General features: G+C 31.3%; 1 pseudogene; it reads right to left on the bottom strand.

Annotated features, from left to right (window-relative positions):
- Window positions 1-1,504: 1,504 nt before the first annotated feature.
- Window positions 1,505-1,863, bottom strand: LOC120283516 (annotated as a pseudogene).
- Between the last annotated feature and the right edge of the window lie 8,183 nt (window positions 1,864-10,046).

Raw genomic sequence — 10,046 nt, 5'->3', positions numbered from 1 at the left:
AATGAAGAGAAGCATGGATGGGTCGAGATTAAATCATGAAGTCTAGATGCACAACTCAATCCTCAGGGTTTTTTTTCCCGGTGGAGGGTGTGGCGGATGTCCCTCCTCGCCACACCCCGGCGCCGCCACTGATTCCCACAATGCTGGTTACATACTTGGTCACCTGTGAGTAGGGATGGCAACGGGTAGGGTATGGGTAGGGTATGCCAAAACCCTTACCCGTACCCGTAACCCCTACCCCATACCCGTACCCTTACCCGTACCCTTCAGGGTAAAAAAAATCATACCCTTACCCTTACCCGCAGGGTACGGGTATACCCGCAGGGTACCCGCTTACCCGTTGTTTAAATTATCGAATTAAATTTAAATAATAATAAAAATAAATTAATTATACATTATATTACAATTTTTAAACACATGTCTATAAATTCAAAATTACAAGTTGATATATATTTGTTTATCTTAAATTATATAATCACATAAAAATGACGTCTATTTAGGACTCAATGGTAACTCTACCTTTTGTTTTGTTCATGTTTAACCATCTTGGTTTTTGTTTAAAATTTTTTCATATATCCACTATTTATATTTTATATAGCTTCAAATTTTATAAATATCTAGTAAGATTTTGAATATAAAAAACATTATAAGTAATTCTCATAAGTTATATCCAATTGATTTTTTATTAGTATCTTATTTTTCAGGATGTTCTTATAATTTATAGAATAAATTATTATAACATTATTTTTATATTTGTTTATTTTTTAATTTAATTATGATTCTTAATATATATATATATATATATCTAAAATTCAATTTTGATAATATTATCAAATATAAATATAGAAATTAAATAAAATTTAAAATAATATATTAAGAGAAAATTTGAAGTATTATTTTCAAATTAATCACCATGAAAATAGATATTGAGTAAATTGGGTGTAAATGTTTAGTTTAATAAAAAATTATATATATACATATATATATATATGAGAGGGTAAGGGTACGGGTACGGGTTTTACCCGTACCCTCTTCAACGGGTAAGGGTAAGGGTAAGGGTACGGGTAGGGTAGGGGCATACCCTTACCCGACCCGTACCCGCTCAAAAACTAACGGGTAATACCCTTACCCGTACCCGTACCCGTACCCGGTCAAAGAGGGTAATACCCTCTTTGACCGGGTACGGGTACGGGTATACCCATCGGGTAGGGTACAAATTGCCATCTCTACCTGTGAGAGATCTCTTTTTCGACATGAACTTCAATTTTCACACTGCGTGTGGTGGAATAGAATTTTCAACATAAGCACCGTTTGTCTGTGGTTTAGTTGAATTTCAACATAAGCAGTGTGTTTAAATAAATGTGTTTCTAAGGCAATGAGAGATTAAGGGCCAAAATCTTTTTAAGCAAAGCAGAACAAACCGAGTCCCAACTGTGTCTTATTTATTACAACTTAAATGACACGTAAATGCATGTCTTAGAAAGACTCCTCATGGAATGACGTGCTAATAGAGGGGAAGAGCGCCAAAGCCTCACGTTCAACTCTCTCTTTCTTTACAAGAGCCAACATGTCCTCAAGATAGCTTCTAAATTGTGTCTGCAAAGCCTGCAGATCTTTGCTCAAGTACTCATGCTTTATGGAGAGATCCATGGCGCGTTTGAGACGCTGGGTCCTCGCATCGACGACCTCACGTGGGAGCCAAGCCAGCGTCTCCTTGATGTCCAGATCGTACATCGGATCATAGAGATCTTCACATCGCAACCCGTAGTTCTTGAGACGCTGGGTGAGAGCCTTGTAGTGCTGGGCGGCGAACTAGTTGCGGCGTGGATTGAGGAGTGTCTGCAACCACGTCGGCACCAGAAACCATCAAAGCATAGAGACGAAACCACAATACAAATCCAACAATAGGCTTAAACACTCCCCATAGCACCAACTTATGTAAAGTTCATGGCTGCACAATGATTTGAAACCTCGTCTATTCTCTACTATAAACAGATCTTCATAAGCATTAATTTCTGAAATCCGGATCCTTGATGATGACAACAGGGCACGTTGTATGTGACCGAACATAGTTCGTAATGCTACCCAGCAAAATCCTCTGGATTTGGCCAAGGCCTTGGCTTCTCATAACCAGTGAATCTAGCTTCAATTCTTCAACAGCATCACAGAGCTTCTCCTTCTTGCTCTTATAAATGGATATTTTCTTCACTACCTTACAGAATTCTGGCCATGGGTGATCATTAACGAGCATCATATCGTCTTGGTTATCAATGAAGATTAAATTCCACAACGGCAGCAGTGACGACGCAGCAATAGCAGCAACAAAAGCGCAGCAGCAGCGACAGCAATGGTTTCATGGCAGTAGTGGCAACTGGGAGGTGAGAGCGGGACCGGGGCTTTGAGCTGACGGTCAGCAACGACGGCAGCGACAGCAACAACAACGATCCTTCTTCTCGTCTTCTCCCTCTGGCTTTCTCTCGCTCTTTCCTTTCTTCTTTCTCTCTGTTCCTTCGTCTTCTTTTTCGTCTTCGTGCCTTTTCGCATTCATCTTCTTTTCTTCGTTCTTCTTTCTGATTCAATCTTATGTCTGGTTCGTTCGTCTTTCTGGTTCCTTCTTCTTTCTTCACCGTCTTCATGGGCTCATCATCAAGACCGGCAGCAGTGATGGCTACGGCAAGCGACATGCAGCCAAGACAGCAGCATAAGTGGTGAGCAGCAACAACATCAAACTATGACATCAACACCAATGATGGCATTAGGTAGCGGTAGCGACAGCGACAAAGGCATCAAGTAACGACAGTAGCGTCGAGCGTAGCGAGAACAACTGGCATTTGGATTTTTTTGTAGATATATATAAGAGGAGAGAAAGACCTTCTTTTTTCTTTTTTTCTTCTTCTTTCTTTCGTCTTCTTCAGATTTTCCTTCCCTCTCCTTCGTCTTCTTTCTTTCTTCGCCTCCTTCTTCTTCTTCTTTCTTCGCCTCCTTCTTCTTCTTCTTCTTTCTTTCTTCTCTCCGTCCTTTTATAAAGGCCTGGTCGGTATGCGGACGTGGGACGATCGTGAGGATGATGGGTGGTTGTGAAGACAACGGGCTGATCGTGGGGGGCCACGACGCAACACGGAGAATTTTAATATATTTATCATTATATTATATATGGTATATTATTATGATATATTATTATATATATATGTTAAGAAAATTATTTTATATATATATATTTATATTTTATTTTGTAATATTATATTATATATATATATATATTTATATGTTTCACTAATTAGATTTATTTTATTTATTTTATTATATATATAGTATTTGATTTTTATTTTTATAATTATTTTTACTATTTTTATTTATTTATTTATCTCTTATGTATATTTTATTATATATATATATATATATATTATTTCTTTATCACTTTATTTCATTTTAATTTAAATTATTATTATTATTATTATTATTTATTATTTATTATTTTTTATATTCTTTTATTATATATTATCTTTATCTAATTTAATTTTGATTTGATTTGATATATTTATCTATTTACTTATTTATTAATTAATTAATATATTATCGGATGTTATTTATTTTAATTATATATATATATATCTTTTTTTTTTAGCTAATTTATTTTTTTTATTTTTTTTTAATTTATCTTTATATATGTATATATTTTATACGATTTGATTTATTTTTATTTCATTTTATTTTATCTCTTTTATTTTATTATTATTTATATATATATATATTATATATATTATATATATATTTTTTAGCTTATTTAAAAAAACTTAATTAATTTTAAAAATTTATATATATATATATATATATATATGTTTGCCTCGTGATTTGTATTCAAGATTGATTTTGGGATTTATATCACCTCGAGATTTGTCCCCTCGACTAGTCCTGAAATTTGTGGCTGATATTGAGAGATTTGTGCATTTTGGATATTTTGGATCACCTCGAGATCGGTGCTCTCGCCTGATCCTGAGATTTGAGTATTTTAGACCGTTTTGAGATCGGTGCTCTCGACTGGTCCTGAGATTTGTGTATTTTGGATATTTTGGATCGTCTCGAGATCGGTGCTCTCGGTTGATCCTGAGATTTGTGTATTTCAGACTGCCTTGAGATTGGTGCTCTAGGCTGGTCTTGAGATTTGTGTATTTTGGATATTTTGGATCGCCTCGAGATCGGTTCTCTCCGCTGATCCTGAGATTTGAGTATTTTAGACCGTCTTGAGATCGGTACTCTTGACTGGTCCTGAGATTTTAATATTTTAGACCGTCTTGGGATCGGTGCTCTCGACTGGCCTTGAGATTTGAATATTTTGGATCAACTCGAACTCGGTGCTCTCGGCTAATCCTGAGATTTGTGCATTTTAGACTGCCTTGAGATCTGTGATCTCGGCTAGTCTTGAGATTTGAATATTTTGAATATTTTGTTTAAATTAGGAAATACATTTAATTTATTTATTATCATTTTTTTATATAAACAGGAACCTGTTAATCTTCTGACTTTGCTATCAATGTTGAGTTGAATACTTTGGTTTGTTGCTACAAATTGCTTAGTCATCTCTACGTGTTCTCAAATTAGTGGTTTGTTTGTATTACCATTCTCTTATTATTCTTTTTTATCCATATATCATATCTTTGAATGAGATCCAGTTGCATCAAATTTTGAGTCTCTAGGATTACTGCACAGTGTGCAGGCTACTAGAAAAGTACTCATTATAAATTTCTTTTCTTTGGCAATATTATTATGTTTTTTAGAATATTATGGATTTCATTGAATATCCATGAATATGTAGCTTTGCTTTGCATTGATTCCACTTACAACCTTTAACCTCAAATGCATGTCATCTGTACATAGTCTGCTTGATGGTGTTTCTTACTGATGTATATCTGACAAGTAATTAATGTACTACTAAAACAAGACGTCTATGCACTTCCTAATGTTTCCATCATAATTCATGATTCTTGCATAGAACTTCAATAATAAAACTCATGTGACCTGCATATAACTAAGAGTCCAAGAACTGGATTTCAATGCTTTTCTCACTTGTGTTACTCTGTTAGTTTATTAGAAGATGGCTAACTCTTTATTGTTCAGTTCAATTAATTACAATTCATATCCATCACATTTAGGCCAGTGAAGCCACCTTGAGATACTTGGCTTGTTTGTTAGCATAATGCAGACTTGTTATCCACTAGAATTGACCCAGTGATTATTGAATATTGTTAGAAGGACACATTTGCAAACACATGTATTCTGGTTTTGATATGATTGACGTATACCTTCAGTCCTCTCAAATGTTATTATGAGAACAAATAATTAGGACTTTGATGTTTCACATTTAATTGAAGAAGTTTCAAAATTCAAACTATGTTATGCCTAATAATGATAGCTTAATGACCATGTTATGATCATATTTATGACCATAGCTTTATTTGAAGCATCTGCTTTTCCTTTTGAAAAAAAATAATAATTGATTATTTTGATCCTTATACTTGCCATCTTCTTGGTGGTTGATTTCTCATTGCCAGCCTGCTGTACGGCCAATTCTTCCAAGAATTTGTGTCATTTGGTGTTCTATCAATTGAACTAAGTAGTATCTAGTTGAAGTACAATAAGACCCACTTGTTCATTTTGCATAAAATAATAATAATTTCTAATCCTCAACATATCGCATATAAATGTTAATAAACTCATCACATTTCATTAATTTTTATTTTATTTTTCTTCGTATATTTTAATTTTTTGTCATGATAAGATAATAAATAATTATTTTAAGTTCTATAAAAAAAAATTATTCATCAGCGTATCTTCCAATTGGTTAGTTTCTTAAAATCTTTAGAATGAAATGAAGTAGGCTTATTTAGCTAATTTCTATTCTATCTTGTCTATATTTAAATAGAGTTTCATGATAAAACAATAATAACAAATTACTATTATTAATGTTTTTTTTGTATTTTTGAAATTTTATATGATAAAAATCACAGTTACTTGATTAAATGAATAGTCAATTACTTAGATTATTTGAAGTCAACTATTATTTGCATTTTAATTAATTGAATAGTAATTTACCTTTTATTTTGCAGTTAGTATTACTTTTCCTTCATATATATTTTATTTGCATTTTAATTAATAAACTTGTTATGTTTAGATGGACGATGAAAACCAAATGTTGGCTAAACTTCTATTGGCCCTAATTACATTGAACGACCAGTTTATAAAACTGCTACACTTACATCAACTAGTAACAATTGAGTTCATCACCATCATAATTGGTTGGTATGCGAGACGTAGGGATAAACTTACTAGATGCCAAATCCCACGTGAAGTACGGCTTGAAGAAGATCGAGCATGAGATGGATTAATGTCACATTTACTTACAAGTAATTTATGTCATAACATGATACGTATGAGTTATGGAGCCTTTCAAGTATTGTGTGATATGTTAGTAAGAGAAGGAGGTCTTAGACCATCAAGACAAGTTACCGCTGAGGAACAAGTTGCGAAAACACTAATTTGTATCGTTTTAAATTTAATGTATGGCTTGTATGGATTCTTTTGTTATAGTATTAATTGCAATGCAAACTTAATAGTATTAATTGCAACGTGAATTTAATGTGTGGTCATTTAGGTATGTACATATATGCTCTTAATGGAGGTGTATATATAAAGATTCTAATTTTGTTTTTTGTTGTTGTAGTTTGAGATATGCCAAGGAGAAAAACAAATACAAATGCTTATGATGGAAATGCCATGTGTGTTTGGAACTTTAGTATGGATGATGCTTTAATTGATGCATTCTTGCATCAACAAACAATGGGCAATAGAGTTGGCGGCACCTTCACAACACATGCATTAGATAACATCATCAATGAGTTAAAGGGAAAATTTCCAGAGAAGAGCATAGATAAGGAGAAGGCTCAAAACTGAATGAAAAACATTAAAAGATCATTTACTAGATGCTATGATATTTTCAAGAACGGGATGAGTGGATTTGCTTGGAATCCAACAAAGGAAATGTGGGATGCTGAACTGGAAGTATGGCAACACTTAATTGAGGTATATTTTTTTTTTTTTCCTTTGTTTAACAAATAGAAGTGCAAGTTAATGTTTATATTATTAGATATAATATTTTTACCATTTTTTCATGTGCAGGCCAAACCAGAAGCAGCAGAGTGGATGAATAAGAGTATTAGAAACTATGATTAGTTGGTTCAGCTTTATGGACAAGATAGAGCGACGGGGCAACATGCTGAGACTGCATCTGAAATGAGGCAATGACGACGTCAAAATTCAATGAATTTATCTGGTGGTTCTTGTTCAGGTGCGATTGATGACATTGATTTTATGGTTTCCCAAAACACAGCAAACCTAGAGAATTTGGGGGACAATGAAAACATAGAAATTCATGATGATGAGCTTGGAGATGAAGCATCCCCCCGAAGTTCCAAGTTCTTCTAGGTCGAAGAAGGTTAGAAGATCTTATAGTCATGATGACGATGACAAGTTTTCTACGGTGGTGGAAACGATATCTAATGCATTTGTTCAATCAACGACGGCAATAGTTGAAATATCAAAGAATGTGTTGAATGTGACCAACAATATTTTGAACACATTTGGTCAAAACACAAATTCAATTAAAGCGTCTAATGTATGGGCCATGCTTGTGAATTTAGGGTTCTCACAACCTTTTCTGAACAAAGCTTACTTATTCCTCATCAATGATCCCAAGATGTTGGAAGGTATAATGGGATATCCAAATGAACATCGCAAATCTTTATTGTTGACTTCAATGGGTTATGATCGAGAACCACATGAATGAAAAAAACAAAAGGTAAACATTTATTGTTGGCGAAAATTTTCCTTTTGCATACTTGTGAATATTAGACATTGTACTAATTATTATCTTCTTATTTGTTATAGGCTTAAACAAGTGCAAAGGAGTAGACAATCTTGAATTTGACAATATTTTTGTTAATGTCTACAAGTGTGTTTTTTGGCCAATGTTGTAATGGCAAAACCAAGGGGTATTTTTATTTATTGTAATAACAAAACAAATTACTTGCAAATGTTGTAATAGCAAAACCAAGTGGAAGAATTTTCTTACTTTCATCATCTTTGTTGATTTATAATTGTGTTTCTATTTGATTTGTATTGATAATGCTTAGAGTTGTGTGTGATAGTGAATTGTCATATATAACAAATTGCTAGGTTGTCATGTGACTCTATTTTGTTGAACATGCATTGGACATACAAATTGTTATGTTGTCATATTATTTACAAATATTGTAATGGCAAATTATAATAAGAATTGCTAGGTTGATATGTGTTTCTATTTTGTTCAACACCAGATGGACATACAAATTGCTTTCTTTGTTTGTGGTGCCGAAAGGAAGTATGACAATGTTGGTTGTGGTGGTTGTGATGTAACAATTTGTATGTGACTCTAGTTTCTTTTTTCATAATATAAAAAATAATAATAATAATAAATAAATAATGACAAAAAAATAGAGAGTTATATAAATTGGGAAATATTACGTAATCTATTAATAATATTGTTTAATCTCTTTCTGTCTAACTATAATTTAAAAAATTAATAAAATAATAATAATAAATAAATAATGATTAAAAAAATAGAGTTATATAAATTGGGAAATACTACTTAATCTATTAATGATATTTTTTAATCTCTTTCTCACTTAGTCTAACTATAGTTTAAACAATTAATAAAAATAATAAAAATAAATAAATAATGATAAAAAATATAGAGTTATATTAATTGGGAAATATTACTTAATCTATTAATGATATTGTTTAATCTCTTCCTCACTTAGTCTAACTATAATTAAAAATAAATAATAAAATAATAATAATAATAATAATATATAAATAATGATAAAAAATAGAGAGTTATATAAATTGGAAAATATTACTTAATCTATTAATGATATTGTTTAATCTCTTCCCCACTTAGTCTAACTATAATTAATAAAAAATAATAAAGTAATAATAATAATAGCAACAAATAAATAATGATAAAGAAATGGAGAATTATATAAATTGAAAAATATTACTTAATTTATTAATAATATTGTTTAATTAATTTTATTACCGAAAATGAAATATAATAACATTGTTTTTTATTAAGCACAAGGGTAATATAGTAATATACTATGTAACCTTACCTCCACAAACCTCCCAATCAAACACAATAAGATTTCAAAACCTTCAATTACCTTACCTTTCATCCAAGCAAAGTATGATTCCAAACATTCTTCTACCTTCCTTTACTCTACCTTACTTTATTTATGAAACCCTCCAAAACTTCCATCCAAGCAAAGCCTAAGACTCGATCTCGTTTGGCAATTTTTACAAATAAAATAAAATAACATAAATACTACCAATCTTTTTTTTTTTTCCTAACCTGCTGTCTATAAAAGAGTCAATAATTGACCGGTGCCCACCCCTACTTACACCACTAGCTCAGAAATGTTATTTTATCATTTCACATATTAAAACATAATTTTAATAAATGAATTTAGATCCTCGAAAAACATTCAAAATTTTAAAAGAGATATAAAAACTATTCTTTAAAATATATATTATAAAAAGTGATGAGTTGTAAATTGTAATAACCACATCTTAGAATGTAAATTTGCAATGTTGTATTTGTATTTGTATTTTTATATTAGATAATAATAAAATAACATAATATCTAGTTGGAACAAAAATGATTAAATATTTCATTATAATTTTTTTCTACTAATTTTGATCGATCACATTTTTTTTTTCTCCACATATTTGTAACGGCTGATGCAAAAAGAACCTAGTCAAGATATAACTGTGCTTATTATCCATCACAAGTGCATTTTGTGATAACTTTTATTTTATATCGTTATAGTTAATTTTTTTAATAAAATTTTGAGATATCCATTTTTATACATTTTTATAAAAAAAATAATAAGTATTATATTATTTACAATATTTTATACTATTAATTGTCAATTTTTTTTTTGAAAATTTCTTTT

The sequence above is a fragment of the Dioscorea cayenensis genome, chromosome 19 (genome assembly GCF_009730915.1).
Source record: "Dioscorea cayenensis subsp. rotundata cultivar TDr96_F1 chromosome 19, TDr96_F1_v2_PseudoChromosome.rev07_lg8_w22 25.fasta, whole genome shotgun sequence".
In the NCBI taxonomy this organism is placed as follows: domain Eukaryota; kingdom Viridiplantae; phylum Streptophyta; class Magnoliopsida; order Dioscoreales; family Dioscoreaceae; genus Dioscorea; species Dioscorea cayenensis.
This window is presented reverse-complemented; position numbering and strand designations above follow the sequence as displayed.